Below are 23,131 nucleotides of genomic sequence, written 5' to 3' on the forward strand. Positions count from 1 at the left end.
CACAGCAGCCCATTTGCCCCCTCACAGCAGCCCATTTCCCCCCCCCACAGCAGCCCATTTGCCCCCCCCCACAGCAGCCTGTTTGCCCCCCCCCCACAGCAGCCCATTTGCCTCCCCCCTCCCACAGCAGCCCGTTTGCCTCCCCCCTCCCACAGCAGCCCATTAGCCCCCCCCCACAGCAGCCCATTAGCCCCCCCACAGCAGCCCGTTTGGCCCCCCCCACAGCAGCCCGTTTGCCCCCCCACAGCAGCCCGTTTGCGCCCCCCCTCCCACAGAAGCCCGTTTGCCCCCCCCTCCCACAGCAGCCCATTAGCCCCACCCCCCACAGCAGCCCATTAGCCCCCCCCAGCAGCCCATTTGCCCCCCCCCACAACAGCCCGTTTGCCCCCCCCCCTCCCACAGCAGCCCGTTTGCCCCCCCCACAGCAGCCCATTAGCCCCCCCCAGCAGCCCGTTTGCCCCCCCCCCACAACAGCCCATTTGCCCCCCTCCCCCAGCAGCCCGTTTGCCCCCCCCCCCACAGCAGCCCATTTGCCCCCCCCCCCACAGCAGCCCGTTTGCCCCCCCACAGCAGCCCGTTTGCCCCCCCCCCACAGCAGCCCGTTTGCCCCCCCCACAGCAGCCCATTTGCCCCCCCCACAGCAGCCCGTTTGCCCCCACCACAGCAGCCCGTTTGCCCCCCCACAGCAGCCCGTTTCCCCCCCCCACAGCAGCCCGTTTCCACCCCCCCAGCAGCCCGTTTGCCCCCCCCCACAGCAGCCCGTTTGCCCTCCCCCATAGCAGCCCGTTTGCCCCCCCACAGCAGCCCGTTTGCCCCCCCCCACAGCAGCCCGTTTGCCCCCCCCACAGCAGCCCTGTTTGCCCCCCCCACAGCAGCCCTGTTTGCCCCCCCCACAGGAGCCCATTTGCCCCCCCCACAGCAGCCCGTTTGCCCCCCCCACAGCAGCCCGTTTGCCCCCCCCCCCACAGCAGCCCGTTTGCCCCCCCCACAGCAGCCCTGTTTGCCCCCCCCACAGCAGCCCTGTTTGCCCCCCCCCACAGGAGCCCATTTGCCCCCCCCACAGCAGCCCGTTTGCCCCCCCTCCCACAGCAGCCCGTTTTCCCCCCCCACAGTAGCCCATTTGACCCCCCCCCCACAGCAGCCCGTTTGCCTCCCCCCTCCCACAGCAGCCCATTATCCCCCCCCCCAGCAGCCCGTTTGCCCCCCCCCCACAGCAGCCTGTTTGCCCCCCCTCCCACAGCAGCCCGTTTGCCTCCCCCATCCCACAGCAGCCCATTAGCCCCCCCCACAGCAGCCCATTAGCCCCCCCCACAGCAGCCCGTTTGCCCCCCCCCCCAGCAGCCCATTTGCCCCCCCCCCACAGCAGCCCGTTTGCCCCCCCCTCCCACAGCAGCCCGTTTGCCCCCCCCCTCCCACAGCAGCCCGTTTGCCCCCCCCTCCCACAGCAGCCCGTTTGCCCCCCCTCCCACAGCAGCCCATTTGCCCCCCCTCCCACAGCAGCCCATTAGCCCCCCCCCAGCAGCCTGTTTGCCCCCCCCCACAGCAGCCCGTTTGCCCCCCCCTCTACAGCAGCCAGTTTGCCCCCCCCTCCCACAGCAGCCCGTTTGCCCCCCCTCCCACAGCAGCCCATTTGCCCCCCCTCCCACAGCAGCCCATTAGCCCGCCCCCCAGCAGCCTGTTTGCCCCCCCCCACAGCAGCCCGTTTGCCCCCCCCACAGCAGCCCGTTTGCCCCCCCCACAACAGCCCATTTACCCCCCCCCACAGCAGACGGTTTGCCCCCCGCCCCACAGCAGCCCATTTGCCCCCCCCCCACAGCAGCCCGTTTGTCCCCCCCACAGCAGCCCGTTTGCCCCCCCCACAGCAGCCTGTTTGCCCCTCCCCAGCAGCCCGTTTGCCCCCCCAGCAGCCCGTTTCCCCCCCCCCCACAGCAGCCCGTTTGCCCCCCCCCACAGCAGCCCGTTTGCCCCCCCCCCACAGCAGCCCGTTTGCCCCCCCCCACAGCAGCCCGTTTGCCCCCCCCCACAGCAGCCCGTTTGCCCCCCCCCCACAGCAGCCCGTTTCTCCCCCCCCCACAGCAGCCCATTTGCCCCCCCCCCACAGCAGCCCGTTTGCCCCCCGCCCACAGCAGCCCGTTTGCCCCCCCCCCAACAGCAGCCCATTTGCCCCCCCCCACAGCAGCCCATTTGCCCCCCCCACAGCAGCCCATTTGCCCCCCCCAGCAGCCCGTTTGCCCCCCCCCACAGCAGCCCGTTTGCCCCCCCCACAGCAGCCCGTTTGGCCCCCCCACAGCAGCCCATTTGCCCCCCCCCACAGCAGCCCGTTTGCCCCCCCCCCACAGCAGCCCATTTGCCGCCCCCCCCACAGCAGCCCGTTTGCCGCCCCCCCACAGCAGCCCGTTTGCCCCCCCCCACAGCAGCCCGTTTGGCCCCCCCACAGCAGCCCATTTGCCCCCCCCCCCCACAGCAGCCCGTTTGCCCCCCCCCCACAGCAGCCCGTTTGCCGCCCCCCCACAGCAGCCCGTTTGCCGCCCCCCCACAGCAGCCCGTTTGCCCCCCCCCACAGCAGCCCGTTTGCCCCCCCCCCACAGCAGCCCATTTGCCCCCCCCCCCACAGCAGCCCATTTGCCCCCCCCCCCCACAGCAGCCCATTTGCCCCCCCCCCCACAGCAGCCCATTTGCCCCCCACCCCACAGCAGCCCATTTGCCCCCCCCCCCACAGCAGCACATTTGCCCCCCCCCCCCCACAGCAGCCCGTTTGCCCCCCCCTCACAGCAGCCCGTTTGCCCCCCCCCACAGCAGCCCGTTTGCCCCCCCCCCCCCAGCAGCCCGTTTGCCCCCCCCCCCCCCAGCAGCCCGTTTGCCCCCCCCCCCCCCACAGCAGCCTGTTTGCCCCCCTCTCTTTCTGCATATGCTTGAAAATGGCTGCTCTCGGGTGTAATTTAATTTCTGTGCTGCGCTCTGATTGGAGGCTGTGCGGTCGTGTGACCTCTCTAGCAAGCACAGAAACACAGATTTGCCTGTAGCTTGAAGCTGAGCGAGGTTCAGCAAGCAAGCGGAAGCTTTCACTCAGAATGGCACCATAACATATAATGGGTCTCTGAATATATGCTAAGGCCTCGGCCAGGCTCCCTGCTGGCGTGCTGAGACACAGGGAAAGCGGGTGCTTTCCCTGGCCTTGCGGTTGCTTACCGCACGCGCTGTCAGCGGGCCTTCAGGGGGCGGGCCGGGGGCGGGCACGTCACTGGCCGGGGGCGGGCCAGTGACGTCACAGAGCTGGTTCGCCCTGATTGGGCGAACCGCTCACGTGACCAGCCTGTCACGCCGGCAAGCAGGGAATTTTAAATTCCCCTAAGACCTACGCTTCCGCGCGCTTGCGGAAGCGTAGGTGTGCCCCTACTAAAGCCGCTCCCTCTTGAAGCCCGACACTCTGCCTCTGGATGCTCACACTCACACATAGCCCACCAAACCCCCTAAAGCACAAGCGACAGAAGCCGCTGGCCACAGAGCCCGCACAGACTGATGCAAACCCCGCAAGTTACTCTTTACACAGAGCAAGATGAGCTCATGGATGAAATCAGTAGTTAAACAGAAGAATGGGCTTCTGTTTAGAACAAATTATCCTAATCATTCTGTTGGCACCCAAATTAATCAGCACAGGTACACTGTATTGTTCATTAGTTTTATTTGTTCATTCAGTCTGCCCATTAGATTGGGCCTATTTGCTGATGGCAACAATAGGCAGATGGAAAAAATGTGCAGATTCCCAGAGACTTGCATAAGGCTGCGATTATAGTGCGCACGGAAAAAATACAGCAGCTCTATCGGGCCGGCCATAGTGTGTGCGACCAGGCGCGCGAGGAAGCACGACAGAATTTTGAAGAGACAAACTATTTCGTTTTTCACGAGACGGCTGCATTACATGAGCGGTTCAGCCAATGAGGGCCACGCCTCCCCATCAGAGTCGCTCGGGCAACAGGCGTGCGCGACTCCATGCGCACCATCGCACACGGCTGCCAGGACCGCCAACAGAAATCAAGGGACCCAGGACAAATGAAAGGAGCAGGCCCCCCCTCCCCATAGCACACCTACCGCGGAAGCATTTTTTTTTTATCGCGCAACTTTTACTTAACTTTTTTCTTGTTAATAAAAAAACATTACAATGCAATCTGTTTATTTAAATATTTTCAACAAAAGACAAAGATACCCAATGCTACATCCTATGTGACAAAAGGCCTGGGGGGATTCAGTATGGGCCTGGGGTGTTCCCTGCCTGTCTTCTGGGTTAGGGGGGATTCCGATATCTCCTGTGTGAAGCTTGAGAGTCAGATCTGGAAGAACCTATACTATTTAGGTATAGGACAGTTAAGATAAGACAGAGAGAGGGTGCTTGAAAGAGAGACAGAGAGAGTGGGTGACAGAGAGAGTGGGTGTTGACTGACACTTGGGTGGGTGAGTGACTGACACTTGGGTGAGTGACTGACACTTGGGTGAGTGACTGACTGGACTATGACTGACTGTAGGTTGGTGTCTGTATTCACTCACACACTCTCAGACACTCGCTCTCTCAGACACTCTCACGCTCTCTCAGACACTCACTGACACACTGACACTGACACTCACACTCTCACAGACACACACACGGGGAGAGAAATCGGAGCGGGGGGGAAATCGGAGCAGGGGGAGGGAAATCGGAGCAGGGGGAGAGAAATCGGAGCAGGGGGAGAGAAATCACACACTCATCACACACTCAGACAGACACTCACATACACACATTTTCACTCACACACACTCAGACACTCACATACACACGGGGGGCCATCGGACTAAGGGGGGGGAGATATCGGAGTGGGGGGGGAGAAATCACACACACACTCAGACACTCACACACACAGGGGAAATCGGAGCAGGGGGATCAGTGCAGGGGTGGTGAATCGGAACGGGGGGGTTGAATCGGAACGGGGGGTTGAATCGGAACAGGGGGGGGAGAATCGGAGCAGGGGGTCATGGAGACAAGGGAGGCATGGAGCCGTAGTTACCTTACTTGCTCCATGCAGGAAGAGGCAGGCCTCGCTTTGCAAGCTCGTATAGAGCTTGCTGCGGGCCCAAAAATATCCTGGCAGCGTGCCAGCATGCGCCTGCCAATCAGGAGAGGGGGGAGGTTTTTTTTTCCGAGAAGCTGTCTGGCGGATCGCAAGCGTGCTACATCCTGTCACCCCGTGGTGACCGGGCGACGGGATTTAACGAGGGGCATGGCTGCGCAGGGTCCCGGGCGGCCGGGCCCCCCTGACTCACGAGGCCTGGGACGCCAGTACCTTTTGTCCCCCCCTGTTGGCGGCCCTGGCGCCTGCACTATAATCTATGCCCTAGGCTTAATTTTAGACAATTTCATATGATAGTCGATGTTACATGAATACTTGAAAAGGTTGCAGAAACCCATAATTTAAACCTGTTTGGCACAAATGTCACAGATCTTTGTCTGTTAGTAGGGAAAATTGGCTACTAGAAAGATTTATTTTAATTCATGGGTGCCCAGCCATCAGGACATCATGATGTTACACAATTATCACCAGGTGGCACTTATTAGTAGCGTCAACAAAAATGTTTCTGAAGGAGAGGATTAGCAGATTTCTAATGGCTGGGCTATAATAGCTGTTACAAAGTTTATTCATGAAGAACAGACTTTAGTTGCAGTACAGTTACATCTTCTCAGGCAACTTTGGTAACACGCCTGCTTTTCTGTTAAAAGATTTTGGTTGACCCCAAAAATATTTTAACTAGAAGTTGGCAAACTCAATACATTTCTTAACACATCATTCACATCTCTGGGAAGCAGTAAGTCTTTAACTGTGGGTTTTTTCATTTTGTTCTATTTGTAGAATTTTGGAAGACAACATTTAACTAAGGAACTCTACTTCGTGTAATTGAAAAGCACACATTTCAAACTTGGAATAGAGCTGTTGTTGATGTTCCAGCATTGTCTAAACATATCACTGGTGTTCTTCAAATAAATTTAAAAACATCTAAATACAACGAAGGTAGATGACAAAATACAGTATTATTTGGAAACATCATTGAAGATGCTGATTTACGATTAGCAAACAATTTGAAAGTTAACAAAAGCAATTAGTAAATATATATATTTTTTCACTTGAAGTATGTATGTATGTCTTTATTTATATAGCGCCATTAATGAACATAGCGCTTCACAGCAGTAATGCACGTGACAATCATATAAATAACAAATAATACAAATAACAGATTGTGGGAATAAGTGCTTCAGACATAAAAGTAACATTGTAGAAGAGGAGTCCCTGCTCCGAAGAGTTTACAATATAATTAAATTAAGTATAAATAGAACAGATTTTTTTTAGAATGATGTACATTATGTATAATTAAAATTATCATCTTGCTAATGAAAATCTTTTAGTTTGGGGATGTGGATGGTTACAGTCTGTTAATTACATCCTCCTGCTGGCCTTCCCTGTTTGTGGCCCAACTGACAAATCTGCTTACCACACATCCTCCTTTATCTCTTTTTGCAGGCCTTAAATATATCATCAATGACAAGTAAACCTTCTCTAAGCAAGTTCACTATCAATTTTGTGTAACACTTCCCCAGCACCTGGAGCCCACACCCTACTTACAATTATTTAAAAACATGCAGATTATTTGCAATGTGTTCTAAAAAATGAAAGGAAACAAGCTCACATCCTTTTCTGAAAAGATTTGACAAGGGCTTATGTACAAAGTGCCAACATTGGCACATATTGCATTTATTTTGTGTTGCAACTCTTTGCTCTATAATCAAGTGTCAAGGACTTTGCTCCAGATCTTGCACTGCTTGTTCTTTAGGGAGTGTCAATAGGAAGAGTGAGGGAGGACTTACAAGATGCACAGACTATAATGAGATGCATCAAATCCTGTGCCTCTGCACGTCACTTTTTCTCATTTCAATCAGTGCCCCGAAAAATCTGTGAGGTCTAAGGTGACGTTAACTTTCTTATTAAAAAAATCTCTTTATATAAGAAATTGGAGCCACAAGTATGGTGTATATGATGCAATTTGAGTAAAGTTGGTGGTGTGTCTAAACCAGTTTTTCTGTACGTTAACACAGTGGTGCTCAACTCCAGTCCATAACCTGCCCCAACAGGTCAGGTTTTAAGCATATCCCTGCTTCAGCACAGATGGCTCAATCAGTGGTTCAGTCTCAGTGAATCAGTCAAAGACTGAGCCACTGATTGAGCCACCTGTGCTGAAGCAGGGAGCCACGTGTGCTGAAGCAAGGAAATCCTGAAAACCTGACCTGTTGGGGGGTCTTGAGGACAGGAGTTGAGCATCACTGTGTTAATACATTGGCCGCTTAGGTTATATTGACTTTTATAGTGTATCTCGGCTTTAAAGAGCATGCCCACTCCCTTTGGGGTCTTTGTCAAAAGTATTTAAATACAAACATTATTATGCAAAGTCTTCACATATTCTTGGTCTCGTTTTTTTTTTATACATGGCAATGTGCCATTTTAAAAAAAAAGTCTGTGCAGTTAAGGAATATTTACAATGTATGACAGATTATTCAGTCTACTATGGAAAGCATGTACAGTAACACAATAGTATGAAGCAAAATTACAGCAAACTCCTTTCTACATCAAAGAAAAGCTGAAAAAGAGGTTCCATTAAAAAAAATGCAATTTAAAAAGGAAAATACGCAGTTCACACAAGTCACAGTTGGGCTGAAAACATGAAAAATGTTCCAGAAATGGAAATTCTTAGTAAAAAAAATCATTAGGCAACTGAACTAGCTTATTAATAATGCATTGCTGTGAAGAAAAATATGCCATGCAATTCACAAAATACATGCTGTTTTATCCTCAGGTCACTTTTTGTTCAAACCGTTCTAGGGAAAATATGATTAATACGTTATATATATATATATATATATATATATATATATATATATATATATGCAAATACAACGGTATGCTCATCTGCATGTCTTAGGCAGGTCTGCAACCTAAGACCTAAGACATGCAGATGAGCATACAGTTATATTTGCATATTTGCTTTCCTGTGGAGGGTTTTTGTCACTTTTTTTACTCACCATAACTTAACTCAGTATTATGGTATATGCCTAAGACATGCAGATGAGCATACAATTGTATTTGTGTGTGTGTGTATATATATATATATATATATATATATATATATATATATATATCTATATATCTATATATCTATATCTATATCTATATCTATATCTATATCTATGTATGTATGTATGTATGTATGTATGTGTATATATATATATATATATATCTGCACATGTGGCACATCTGGGAAAGGGCGTGCCTCTGTTTTGTTTTTTTTTTCTTCCTCTTTTTTTTTTCTCTCTCTCGACATTCTGCTGCCATGGTAACCAGTGCATGTTTGGCAAAATGCTCGGAAAGAAGAAAAGGAGCTCACAGAGCTCAGCTGGCAGTTGTCCAGTGTAATAATTCTGCAGGCTGAAATGAGGACTCTGGCAGACTTCCAAGTTTCAGAGAACAAAGATGTCAGTTCCTAATGTTGGCGGCAAAGCTTGTTTGACATCCTTATATGGTTACCCAGAATGCCTAGTTTTGGCTGCTTTCCATTGCCTTTAGGGTAGCAAACAGGATTAGCACACAGAGACTTGTTTTTCTCCTTTCTCATCCAACTGTTCCAATGACATAATCTCTGCTGCCTTTACTTGCCAACAATGTAGGTTATACTACATTTGAGGTATATTTTTACATGAACGGTCATAACAAATATCTAGTCCAGTACAAAAGGTTTCTTTATTTAAAAAAAAAAAAAAACATATGCATTACTATTTAATTTTATTGCAGAATGTCCTTTAAATAAAATGATTGCTTTCCTCAGAACACCATTACCAGTATTTGTTTAGTTGTAGCTTCCAGCTGACTTTTTCATATTTTTTACTACAAGCACCACTGAGAAATAGTCTTGGCTCACATTCAAATCTAAAAAGACCAGGAAATAAAGTGGTTTGCTCCATGGAACAGAATAGTATTATATTACTGTGTGGTAGTTTTAAAAACTATAAATATCATTTATCACAAATGTGCTCTATGCTCTTTCATACACATACTAGTATATATTCATCTTTTAACTGCATTTTATGGTAATATGTTTTATAATTAATTCTTAATGTAATGTATTGTTATATTAGCAGTTATATTTTCTGTAATTTACTCTATCGACAAACATAATACAGTAGTTTCTTAAACCCCTTGCTACCTACCTATAGAAAATTAAAATATAATTTGTGAGCATATTCACGTCTCAGACAGGTAAGCAAACATGTTTTTCACCATTATCTCTTAGGCCTCGGCCAGGCTCCCCGCTGGCGTGCTGAGGCGTGCTGAGGCGCGCTGAGGCTCAGGGAAAGCGGGTGCTTTCCCTGGCCTTGCGGGTGCTTTCCCTGCGCGCGGTCAGGGGGCGGGCCGGCGGCGTCACGGAGCTGGTTTGCCCTCATTGGGCGAACCGCTCACGTGACCGGCCCTGCGTGCCGGCAAGCGGGGAAATGTTAAAATTCCCTAAGACCTACGCTTCCGCACGCTTGCGTAAGCGTAGGTGAGCCCCTACTAAAGCCGCTCTAATTGCGGCTGTAGGGGCTCAGTGCTGAGCAGGAGCGCTCCTCAGCGCGCCTCCGCCAGCAAATAGTAAGCATGGCCGAGGCCTTAGGCTGCGGTCCCAGTGACTGCCACAGCGCACGCCTCGGCGTTCGCTGTGCGCACAAGCACCGGCCCCCCAGTCACTCAGGGCCGAGTACATGCGTCGGCGCACATTCAGCAGCCGCGCTGTACTGCAAGATTCCACACACACAAAAAAATTGTGTGTGGAACCTGCGATGGAGCCGTGTCCACGCCCCCGCCAGTGGTTCAGCCAATGAGGGCGAACCAGCCGCATGAGGTCATGGCCACGGCCCCGCAAACCGCCATGCCCCCTCCCGTCGCAACCTCTCTCTCCGTCTCAGGACCACGTGGGCAGCGCTGTGCACGCACCGCCCCCCCGCCGGGCGCGCGTGCACTGGGACCGCAGCCTTAGCATACAGTGCTTCCACTGCAGCAAGGGATTCTGGGAAACCTTTCGCTTCTTAATCACTTTAACATGGACCCCTATAAGCTTATGCCTGCTGTAGTATGCTGCTTTTCAGCACAGGCTGGGTTAAAGATGTACATTGCCAGTAAACCTACTCACAAACCGCTGATTCGACCTTTTGGGTCTCATCAGTGTGAGGATTGTTATATTTGCTTTGCAACGTGAAGCTGGGATTGGTTTCAATCACACATTAAATACGTTATGATGGGTAAAAAAAAAGTGACAAAAACTCTCCACAATTTTTATATCCTACCTTGTCAGTAAGGTTGTGCCACCATAGTTTTGTATCCGTGGACTAATGCTCAGATATTGACTGAAAATATGGATGTAAAAAATAGGTGTGTTCACAATAACTCGGAGGAACTGCCACAGGTGCTCTGGGATCCCCAACTTGTGGAGGTACGGCAGAATCAGGAAAGTTTGAAACCGGCACTTTGATAAAAATAGTTTCGTGAAGATTTAATAGGAGGATCAATGTTTCGTTTCAGTCCCATCTTGGCAAAAGTCCATGCTAGGACCGAAACGTCGATCCTCCTAAATCTTCACTCTATTATTGCTGCGGGGGGGCGGCCACCGCTGGAAGTTGGGCCCAACTTCTACATCCACTCGCGGGATTGGCGCAGCACCGGAGGCCTCTGCCCAAGATAAGTGTGCGTGCATTGGGGGTTATTATATGTATTGGGGGGATGCTTTTTTATAAATATGTATGGGAGGTTATTATATGTATTTGGGGTGTGGCGGTTTATTATGTATTGGCGGTGTGGGGGGGTTATTATATGTATTGGGGTCTGGGGGGTTATGTGTATTTGGAGTATATGTATTGGGATGTTATTATAAGTATTGGGTGGGTTTTTATATGTATTGGGGGTGTGGGGGTGTTATATTTATTTGGGGTGTGGGGGGTTATATGTATTGGGTGCGGGGGTTATTATGTGTATTGGATTTGGGGGGTTATTGAGTTTGTGTGGGAGAGAGAGGTGTGGGGGTCTCTATCCCATGGCTTGTGCAAAAGACCAGAATTAACACTCAACATAAGTGACCCATATCATTGGGTTGTCAAGTAGAGACAGGAATACTAATATGTACACTGGTTACCACCTAGATAACTTGAACCTGATACCACAAAAGGATGATATGGACATCAAGTATTCTTTGCCATCAAAGTAGACAATCTTGACATGAAACTACAGGACTGTTGGAAAAGATTCTGATAATTTGGATTCATGTATTTCCAGTAATGTCCCAAATATCTAATCTTCTGAAAACCTAGAGCACGAGAGAGAAAGTGAAAGCTGGAGATATTATTGCCATCTACAAAACAGTATGTAACAGTTCCACAAATGCAGGTTTAGCTCTGAAACAAACATCTACAGCAACAATGGCCAGTCGACCCGCTAATCATTTATCTTTCATCATATTTCCATTCCTTAAAGGGGACCTGCCTAGAATAAAAATAAATGAAGGACGAAAGCATATTTATTATGTCAAATGCAGTCGACTACACCTTAAAAGAAATCAGACAAGTATAAGTATTTTTAAATAATGTTTTTAATTTTTCACATGTCCACAGAAAACAAATGCTTTTGAGAGTTTTACTTTTTTTTTAATCTAAAGTCTTTTTATGGTAAGGTTATTTGTCCTCCATGTTCTGTTCTTTGTTTGCAAAATAATGATACTGACATACAGTGCAGAACACAGGATGACTACTTTTTTTGAGGCACTTTGACCATTGATTTCATCCCATTTCTAGGGTGGATAAAAAAATATGGTTGATGCTTTCAGATACTGTACGACAATTAAAACATCTGAAACCTAGTTTTGGCAAGTGAACGTTTATCCTATTATTCTTCTGTGACAAGTCTACCGGATATATTGTTGTGGTACTTGTATAATGATATACATTTGTCACTGCTTTTCAAAAGGATTCTTTTTCTTTTAATGTGGTAGTTTCTGAGAAATCAAGCTGCACAATTAAAAAATTCATACCACGCTTTAAACATTGATTTCACGTCTGCTCAGTAATTTACAGTATATCGCCATGGTCCTTCTTTTTGTTGTACCATTCTGTAATTGAACAAGTACTTTTAGATTTAAAACAATGCTGTTCCTAGAAGGTAGAAACTCACTCTCAGAGATCCCTGCCAATATTTTCTAAAAAAAAAACCTTTTAGTCAAGTTGGGTTTAGCGCCATAAAAGTATCTTATGGCAGTGCACAATTAAGTAAAGCTGGGCCTCTATCTTTTCAGTAAAGCAGTTTTTTATTTGCTTCCTGGAAGTACAGGTCAGAAAATTCCAAAATGCTGGTGTAGCAGGGTTCCCCCTGGGCCCCCTTAACTCCGTTTAGCGGAGGGACGGGGACCTCCGCTACGTGTCAGGGAGCTGCAGAGGCGAGCATCTCGCTGGAGGATCCCGGCGGCATCTGTGGCAAGGCGCCGACCTTTTTCTATGTGGTCTCGCATGCGCAGTGTAGTCACGCATGCGCAGAAAGGTACAGACAGTCCGGCGGCCATGTTAGGATTGGTGCATCAGCTTCGCGCATGCGCAGAGAGGAGCTGCAGGGCGGGCCTTATCAGGAAGGTTTTGCAGGGACTACAAGTTCCATCAGGCACAGCGTGCATGCGCAGGAAGTCGCGCATGCGCAGGTGATAGTGCGCAAAGCAGCAGCCAATAGAAAAAGAGACCACTAGTCGGAGCTGGGAGAGCATTAGGGTAGGGTGTGCATGTGTAGGGAGCAAGTGGCTCCTGCACTAGGCCAGAGATCCCCCCTTAGGCCCCAGCTAGGCCCCGACTCCCCTCAGCTTGTGGTTGCTGCAGGGACTGGCGCATAGGATAGGGACCTGGCCCTGTAGAACTAGCAGAAGTGAGGGATACAGTCAGGAAGTATTGGTATCCTGGCCCTTGGTGATCAGACTCTACAGTAAGAGACCTTGTAAAGGTGGATCACTCCATGCGGGAGCCAACCACTGCGGAGGCGTCGCGGATCGCCCCTCTGGATCCGTGGACCCCAAGTACAGCATCTGCGCGCCCGGGTGTGGCCACAAACGACAGGTACCTTCCTCATAACACGTGCACCAACTAACAATTCAAATTAGTGGGCAGCGCTGTCTCACACATGGGTGGGTGTGGGACTCTTGCGACTTTTGGGACACGTGTTGGGGAATATGGTGTGGGGTTATGGCCCTGCGAGGCATAGTGTAACAGGGTGACTCTAATGTTATATATTGGTTATGCATATAGTAAACTGTTTACCTTTTCTCTTTTCTCTTTACACACTCTCTCTAGGTGACCTAATCACATCTTTTGGGTTGAAATATCACCTCTATGCTGACGACACACAAATTTACCTTTCAACCCCTGACCTTACACCTGCTATACAGACCAAAGTTTCTGAATGGCTCTCTGGAATATCATCCTGGATGGCCATCCGCTGACTGAAACTTAACATGGCAAAAACAGAGCTCCTTATACTTCCTCCCAAACCTGGCCCTACTACCTCCTTCCACATTGCTATTGGAAATACGATCATTCACCCACTAGCCCAAGCACGCTGCTTAGGGGTTACACTTCATTCCTCTCTCTCATTCTCCTCCCATATTCAAAACGTTTCTAAAACTTGTCGCTTTTTCCTCCGCAATATCACAAAGATACGCCCTTTCCTCTGTTACTCAACTGCTAAAACTCTGACTCAGGCCCTCATTCTCTCACGTCTCGATTACTGCAACCTCCTGCTGTCCGGCCTTCCTGCCTCTCACCTGTCTCCCCTACAATCTAGAAGTGCAGAAAAGTGGTGTAGCGCACCGCGATTCAAAGGGAGAACAGGTCTGGCCAAAAAATGAAGAATCTTTATTGAAGTTTCATAAAATCAAGGGATGCAGCCCTTCTACGCGTTTCGTGCATAGCACTTTATCAAGAAGTGTTTTTGCACTGTGTAAAAAGCGTTTTAATAACAATGGCTGCCAAATCTCGCGATATTTGGTGACGTCACGATCGCGTCATATCCAATGGGAACTGACTGACCCGCGCATGCGCATCGCGGCTCTAAACGGGGGAGGTACCAGTCTTCACACCAACTCCCCACCACTGCTAAGGAACGCCTCCAGGGGAGTGCCAAACAGGGAGGAGAGACGTGTGAGAAACTGCATCCGCCCCCATCCTGGCTCTGCGTGCCTGCTTGTGGGGAAAACATTGCAAGAGTCTATTAATGGCATCTAAACTGTATGTTACTCAAAGAATTTGTGTGCTTAATGCCATATTCAACCCAATATGACCACACATACAATGGGAGCCCAGATATCTCCACCTCAGCCAGCCTATCATCCTGAAAGTCACAGGAGAAGGCTGAATATGAAGCACAGTGCCAGTCCCCCATGTCTGTGATCACATACATGTTAAAGAAAAATAAAAAGATATTGAAGATACCACATTTATCAAACATAATTGTTGACAAAATGTATATAAAACCATGAAATCATATATATTGTTCTATATTCATAAATTTATTAAAGTACAATAATACTATGAGATCTAATGATTCAAAGGTGATTTGTATGTGAAAAGAGATTATATAGCGAAACTGGGCAGCCACTTTACAAAAATCAAAACATACAATTTTATTAGTTAAAAAATATATATATACATAACAAACATAAATAAAAACAATAAGTTCGTGTAAAAACAAATAAGCATCCTTGTGATGACAGTGAGATCATGAATAATGTAAACAACTATATTTTTTGGATTCTACATTTCGTCTTGTGGGGTGCCTTAAGGAGGTTACATATTACACATTGTTTGTGGTATAACAATATTCATCACATCAGTAAATTGATCAGTGGCCATAGTGACCCGAGATTAGCAGCTAAATATATAACAACAATTTTATATCATATTATAACTCAATGTATTGTCCATTAATCTGGTACGTTGACAGAAATGGCATGGGGAAGTTTCCAGGAGGTTTAGGGGAAGGTTTTAATCAAAAAGAGTCATATTGTCATGACAATGATAATAAAGATACGATTATCTCAAAAAGTGGTTTATGGTCCACTCCACATTTATACCTTCAGGAAATCTCGTTCTCAACGTAAATATCCAAAAGGACTCTCTACAGTTTAAGGTATTAACAATATCTCCCCCTCTCTCCTTTTTTGATATTTTCTCAATTCCCACAAACGAGAAATTTCTGATGCCACCCTTTTCACATTCTGTGAAGTGCTTTGACACCGGATGTTCTAGGTCTTTCTTACGTATCAATCTGCAGTGCTCCTGCATTCTTATTTTTAGGGCTCTTGTGGTCCGACCCACATATCCCTTCCCACAGCCGCAAGTGATCAGATACACTACCATATTGGTGTTACAATTAATTAATGAAACGTTTCATTAATTGTAACACCAATATGGTAGTGTATCTGATCACTTGCGGCTGTGGGAAGGGATATGTGGGTCGGACCACAAGAGCCCTAAAAATAAGAATGCAGGAGCACTGCAGATTGATACGTAAGAAAGACCTAGAACATCCGGTGTCAAAGCACTTCACAGAATGTGAAAAGGGTGGCATCAGAAATTTCTCGTTTGTGGGAATTGAGAAAATATCAAAAAAGGAGAGAGGGGGAGATATTGTTAATACCTTAAACTGTAGAGAGTCCTTTTGGATATTTACGTTGAGAACGAGATTTCCTGAAGGTATAAATGTGGAGTGGACCATAAACCACTTTTTGAGATAATCGTATCTTTATTATCATTGTCATGACAATATGACTCTTTTTGATTAAAACCTTCCCCTAAACCTCCTGGAAACTTCCCCATGCCATTTCTGTCAACGTACCAGATTAATGGACAATACATTGAGTTATAATATGATATAAAATTGTTGTTATATATTTAGCTGCTAATCTCGGGTCACTATGGCCACTGATCAATTTACTGATGTGATGAATATTGTTATACCACAAACAATGTGTAATATGTAACCTCCTTAAGGCACCCCACAAGACGAAATGTAGAATCCAAAAAATATAGTTGTTTACATTATTCATGATCTCACTGTCATCACAAGGATGCTTATTTGTTTTTACACGAACTTATTGTTTTTATTTATGTTTGTTATGTATATATATATTTTTTAACTAATAAAATTGTATGTTTTGATTTTTGTAAAGTGGCTGCCCAGTTTCGCTATATAATCTCTTTTCACATACAAATCACCTTTGAATCATTAGATCTCATAGTATTATTGTACTTTAATAAATTTATGAATATAGAACAATATATATGATTTCATGGTTTTATATACATTTTGTCAACAATTATGTTTGATAAATGTGGTATCTTCAATATCTTTTTATTTTTCTTTAACATGTATGTGATCACAGACATGGGGGACTGGCACTGTGCTTCATATTCAGCCTTCTCCTGTGACTTTCAGGATGATAGGCTGGCTGAGGTGGAGATATCTGGGCTCCCATTGTATGTGTGGTCATATTGGGTTGAATATGGCATTAAGCACACAAATTCTTTGAGTAACATACAGTTTAGATGCCATTAATAGACTCTTGCAATGTTTTCCCCACAAGCAGGCACGCAGAGCCAGGATGGGGGCGGATGCAGTTTCTCACACGTCTCTCCTCCCTGTTTGGCACTCCCCTGGAGGCGTTCCTTAGCAGTGGTGGGGAGTTGGTGTGAAGACTGGTACCTCCCCCGTTTAGAGCCGCGATGCGCATGCGCGGGTCAGTCAGTTCCCATTGGATATGACGCGATCGTGACGTCACCAAATATCGCGAGATTTGGCAGCCATTGTTATTAAAACGCTTTTTACACAGTGCAAAAACACTTCTTGATAAAGTGCTATGCACGAAACGCGTAGAAGGGCTGCATCCCTTGATTTTATGAAACTTCAATAAAGATTCTTCATTTTTTGGCCAGACCTGTTCTCCCTTTGAATCGCGGTGCGCTACACCACTTTTCTGCACTTCTGGACATCACTCTACAGCAGCACGCGATGGAGGGGAAACTCTGGTGAAAGCAGTGGTACAGTGAGTACATAGGGCCAGCCCAATGAGGCAGAGGAGGCTGTCCTAGGACTACCTACCCCTACCTTCAGGGTATCTGGTGCCCTAATTTATTGAGACTCTAATGAATGTATCTTAAAATTGTCAAATCCAGATTGCATTCCCCTCCTACCTGTGTATAAGGACACTTCAGAGCACCTTACTCTATCCTAATCCCCTACAATCTATCCTAAACGCTGCTGCCAGAATCACTCTACTCTTTCCTAAATCTGCCTCCGCATCTCCCCTCCTGAAATCCCTCTCCTGGCTTCCGATTAAATCCCGTATCTCACACTCAATTCTCCTGCTCACTTTTAAAGCTTTACATTCTTCTGCCCCTCCTTACATCTCAGCCCTAATTTCTCGGTATGCACCATCCCGACTCTTGCGTTCTTCTCAAGGATGTCTTCTTTCTACCCCCTTTGTATCTAAAGCTCTCTCCCCCCTTAAACCTTTCTCACTTTCTGCCCCACACCTCTGGAATGCCCTTCCCCTCAATACCCGACTAGCCCCCTCGCTATCCACCTTTAAGACTCACCTTAAGACACATCTGCTTAAAGAAGCATATGAATAGCACTGGATAATCATGGACACATGATACATAAAGCTTGGCCCCCTGCAGACGCACTTACTAGAATTCCCTCCTACTGTCTCTGTACGTTCTCCCTACCTACCAATTAAATTGTAAGCTCCTCGGAGTAGGGACTCCTTCCTTAATGTTACTTTTGCAGTATGTCTGAAGCACTTATTCCCATGATCTGTTATTTATATTATTTGTTATTTATATGATATGTATTACTTCTGTGAAGCGCTATGTACATTTATGGCGCTATATAAATAAAGACATACAATATAATACATTACCTATACTCGTGTGAATTGTTTAATGTATGGGGGTCCTGGGTCAGGGGTTATTCTACACCTAGAATCCTGCACAGGTGGAGGCGCTATGAGTATCGGTCCAGGATACACCCCAGGCTCCCAGCAGCGGAGGCTCAGACCTCCTGTGAGCCTAACAGGTATTGCACCACACCTGGTAATACGTGTAGTTCTCCCACAAAGGTCCCTAGATGAGATCGGGGAGGGGGGGGGGGCGGATACATGTGCTACACTTGAACTGGAGCAAAAGAAAGCAGCAGCATGCTTCTGGTGTGGCTTTTCTTGGCTCCTTGTAAAAGCATTTTTTTTTCAATCTACACTAGTCCTAAAAGGAGTGATGGACTGAAGGAAGATCTCAGTGAGTAAAAACACTTACTGAAAACAATGACACGCAGTTTAAATTCGGGAAGCCTGGTTCAAATCTTGGTGTCTGCTCCTAGTAACCTTAGACACGTCACTTTATCTCCCAAAAACAGATTGTAAGCTCATCTGGGCAGGGACTGTGTCTGTAAAAATCCTATGTGCTGTGTACTGCGCACTATACTGTAATTGTGGAGCGCATTGAGTCCCATTGAGCATTGAGCGAAAAGTGCTATATGAAATAAAGTTAGTATTATTACTATTATTTTTTTTAAAAGTGCTAATTAGAAAATGCTTTACAGCAGGCCTGCACAACTCGTAAAGTGAGAAGGGCCGAACTGCTCCAAGGAAAAAGAATTTGGGCCGCACGGGTAAAAATCATCATCATCATCATCTCTCCTCCAGCACCTCTCATCATCATCCTGCACCTCACATCCTTCTCCCCCTGCACCTCCCATCACTCTCCCCCCCTGCACCTCACATCATTCTCCCCCCTCTGCACCTCACATCCCTCTCCCCCTCTGCATCTCCCATCTCTCCCCCTCTGCACCTCCCATCAATCTCCCCTCCTGCACCTCCCATCACTCTCCCCCACTGCACCTCCCATCACTCTCCCCCCTGCACCTCCCATCACTCTCCTCCCCTACACCTCCCATCACTCTCCCCCCTGCACCTCCCATCACTCTCACCCCTGCACCTCACTTCCCCCCCCCCTTCACCTCCCATCACTCTCCCCCTCTGCACCGCCCATCACTCTCCCCCCCTGAACCTCCCATCACTCTCCCCCCCCCTGCACCTCACATCCCTCTCCCCACCCCTGCACCTCACATCCCTCTCCCCCTCTGCACCTCCCATCTCTCCCGCTCTGTACCTCCCATCTCTCCCCCTCTGCACCTTCCATCTCTCCCCCTCTGCACCTCCCATCTCTCCCCCTCTGCACCTCCCATCACTCTTCCCCCCTGCACCTCACATCACTCTCCCCCCTGCACCTCACATCCCTCTTCCCCCTGCACCTCCCATCACTCTTCCTCCCTGCACCTCCCATCACTCTCCCCCCTACACCTCCAATCACTCTCCCCCCTGCACCTCACATCACTCTCCCCCTGCACCTCCCATCACTCTCCCCCCCCCCCCTAGACCTCACATCACTCTCCCCCCCTACACCTCACAAGGAAAACAGAGTCGGCCGCATGGGTAAAACAGCATTTATTATTCAAAATAACACATTTATTTACGATGTTTACTTGAAACAAAATTACATTTAAAATACTTTCATTCAAATTAAATTAATTTGCCCATATCAGCAGCCCCCCACAGCCCATATCAGCAGCCCCCCACAGCCCGTCAGCACCCCCCAAATGTCAGCATCCCCCCTCCCATGTCAGCATCCCCCTTCCCATGTCAGCATCCCCCTCCCATGTCAGCATCCCCCCTCCCATGTCAGCATCCCCCATCCCATGTCAGCATCCCCCCCTCCCATGTCAGCATCCCCCCTCCCATGTCAGCATCCCCCCTCCCATGTCAGCATCCCCCCTCCCATGTCAGCATCCCCCCTCCCATGTCAGCATCCCTCCCCCCTCCCATGTCAGCATCCCCCCTCCCATGTCAGCATCCCCCCTCCCATGTCAGCATCCCCCCCATGTCAGCATCCCCCCCCAAGTCAGCATAACCACCCCCCAAGTCAGCATTCCCCCCCCCAAGTCAGCACCCCCCCAAGTATCCCCACCCCCCAAGTCAGCATCCCCCCCCCCAAGTCAGCATCCCCCCTCCCATGTCAGCATCCCCTCCTCCCATGTCAGCATCCCCCCTCCCATGTCAGCATCCCCCCTCCCCCTCCAGCATTCCCCCTCCAATGTCAGCATCCCCCCTGCCCCATGTCAGCATCCACCCTCCCATGTCAGCACCCCCCCAAGTCAGCATCCCCCTCCAAGTCAGCATCCCAAGTCAGCATCCCAAGTCAGCATCCCCCCCCCCAAGTCAGCATCCCCCCCAAGTCATTTCAGCAGCCCCTCGCATGAATTAATGAATCCCCCACCCCATGCCTACCTGATGATGTTGGCGGCGGTAGCAGAGGTGGCGTCAGCGGCAACAGAGTCGTTGGCGGCAACAGAGTCATTGGCGGCAGCAACAGAAGAAGAGGAGGTCTATTTTGATCTGGTTTGACTGATTGGCCGGTGAAGCCGGCCAATCAGTTGAACAGCAATTCTACTTGTTGCCAAGTAGAACAAAGAAAAGCCAGCCAAACAAATATATAAATTAAACCAACAAGTGCACTGTAAATAAAATAAAGTGCACTAAAAATGAAGGGTCAATTCAACAGAATCTATAATAGGGGATACCGAGCAGAGCACCCCGCCTGACGCCCACCAGGAGGCAAACTCTGAAACCGTCCCAGTGGACTCGGCGTATGTGTACTCTGCCCGGATACGGGAGTGCACCAGCGCCCGGAACATGGACAGAAGAAGAGGAGGAGGAGGTGGTGGTGGTGGTGGATGGCGGCGGTGGCGGCAACTAAAACTAATTTAAATTGGTGGCGAGGTGAAGCAGGAGGAAGCGCGCTCTAGTAACAGACCCGGAAGTTCCGGGTCGCGCTACACTGCTGGAGCGTGTCCCCCTGCTGGAGCCGGGAAGGGGGGTTAGGGGAAGCGCGCGCATTCAAAGGTTGCTGGAGCGCGCTCCTACTAGAGGGCACACACAGCATGCGGCCGCGCAAGCCTTCTTTTCTTACCAGGTTGAAGGGGGGCCGTCGCGGGCCGTATGTTGTGCAGCCCTGCTTTACAGGGTATTGGTAGGTAGAATCTTAGGATGAAAAGGCTGGGATCGACTCTCCAGTTACTTCTAGCATCCTGCCATAGTTTTCTACAGCTTCCTGCCACTATCTAAAAATAGTGCAACTTACCTGGGATGTGTTAATGCTTCACTCTTTCACTGATTTAGTGGAAGTGGAGGATGATACATTGTCACATCAGGGACATAATATATGGAATGTGTATTAATATATTAGAAATGTATGCACTTCATGCATCCCCAAGCAGCAGACACTGTGTAACATCAACTATTAACCGTTTTCCATTAGGAGGTTCTTTTTTTTCCTCTCCTTTGCTGCTTTGGGGTAACAAATGTTTTATTCCAGGTCAAATCAGCTATGCTCCTCCTATACGACAATTTGTTTTCTCCTAATATAAAGATCAGTCCTATTACGTAATGGAGATATTAATTGCTTCATCATGTAATTTTAAAATAAAAATCCTATAAAATGATTTCACAATATGACACGTGAGCGAATAATTATTGCAAATATGTTGTTGATATGTTTAATTCATCTTTGATCTAAATGGGTGCTGTAACATTTGCATAATATATAAGTAAATATAAACTCAAATGACTGCAACAGAAAATGCAAGCTAATTTGATTGTGGCTAATAGTGCTTGCGTAATATTGATTCACTCTTTAATGTTTATGCTTGTGTCCTACACTGTTAAAAATGTTTAGAATTACTTGAATAATACTGCTATGCAAGTGCAAGACAATAGTAACTGATACTACAAATATTTATTTTAGTAAACTTTAATATTTCAAAACATATAAAGTTCCAACATTGAAGCTATTATTTAACTTCTTGAGAAACATAACCAGCTTTTATCGTCTGATTAACACTTTCTCCTTTGAGGTTTACGTCTGCATTGAGGCTCCTGTTGAGGGACTGTAGTAGTTAAGACGAATTCTCTGAAGACTCTTTTCTCAATTAAGGTTACCGTTGTTATTAATAATGTAGCTTTTTCCTGCACTTCGTGACTGTTACCAGTCTGCTTGGTTTTCAGATTATACCAAGAAATGTGGAAAAACTGACCATGGTCATCATTTTGTTTTTCAGCCTGTAATCATTCCCTTTGTCCTATTTATGTCTTTATCTATTCCTTGTTCTTCTCACTTTTAACCTTTTTCCTGAATGTTGTTCGTTATTTGCTACTCTAGAGATTGTGTAGAAATAGTTCCATAGGGATAAGCACATAGATCTGCTGCAGTAGCTATGTAGTTATTATAACATATCCCCAGGGCAATATATGTTTTAGAGCAAACTCTCTAGAGTCACCAATACCATCAGTTTTCTTTTTTTCCTAGTAGAGGTTCAATCATAATGTTTATTTTTTTTTTCAATTAGGTGAGGGTTTGGAAACTAAGCCTGCAAACATGAAAGACAGGATCGTTGTGGGAGCCCAATCCTTTTAAAATCTACTAATGTTGGACTAATATTGTTTATATGAATCCAGAGTCTCAAAAGTGCATGACGTAATGTCTATGATGTAAGTGGAGCCTTGCTGTATTTGTCCAGTGCCCTGAATTATTGATTTGAAATACAGATGTAGTAAGCCTTACTGTCTTCAGTGCTGCTATGTGCGGTCACGTGACTTCAGCAATCACGACAACAAAGGATTAACGCTGCGGAGAGGGGGTCCTCATTAAGCATGGACCCCCGCAGCTTGATAGTGGTAGACACTGTCCCTAGCACTGCTGACTTTTGCTGGCTCGTCCGCAACGCCAGGGACAGTAAGGCCGCATCCATAGTGCAGGATACGCCGCGAGCTACGTAGTTCTCGCCGAAACAAACACTAGTTTGCCAATCCATATGTGCATAGCGCTAGCGCGTACACATACGCTACAGGGAGAGCGGCACTTCACAATACAAACAAGTTTGTAATTCAAGCA

Source organism: Ascaphus truei, chromosome 4, assembly GCF_040206685.1.
Source record: "Ascaphus truei isolate aAscTru1 chromosome 4, aAscTru1.hap1, whole genome shotgun sequence".
In the NCBI taxonomy this organism is placed as follows: Eukaryota; Metazoa; Chordata; class Amphibia; order Anura; family Ascaphidae; genus Ascaphus; species Ascaphus truei.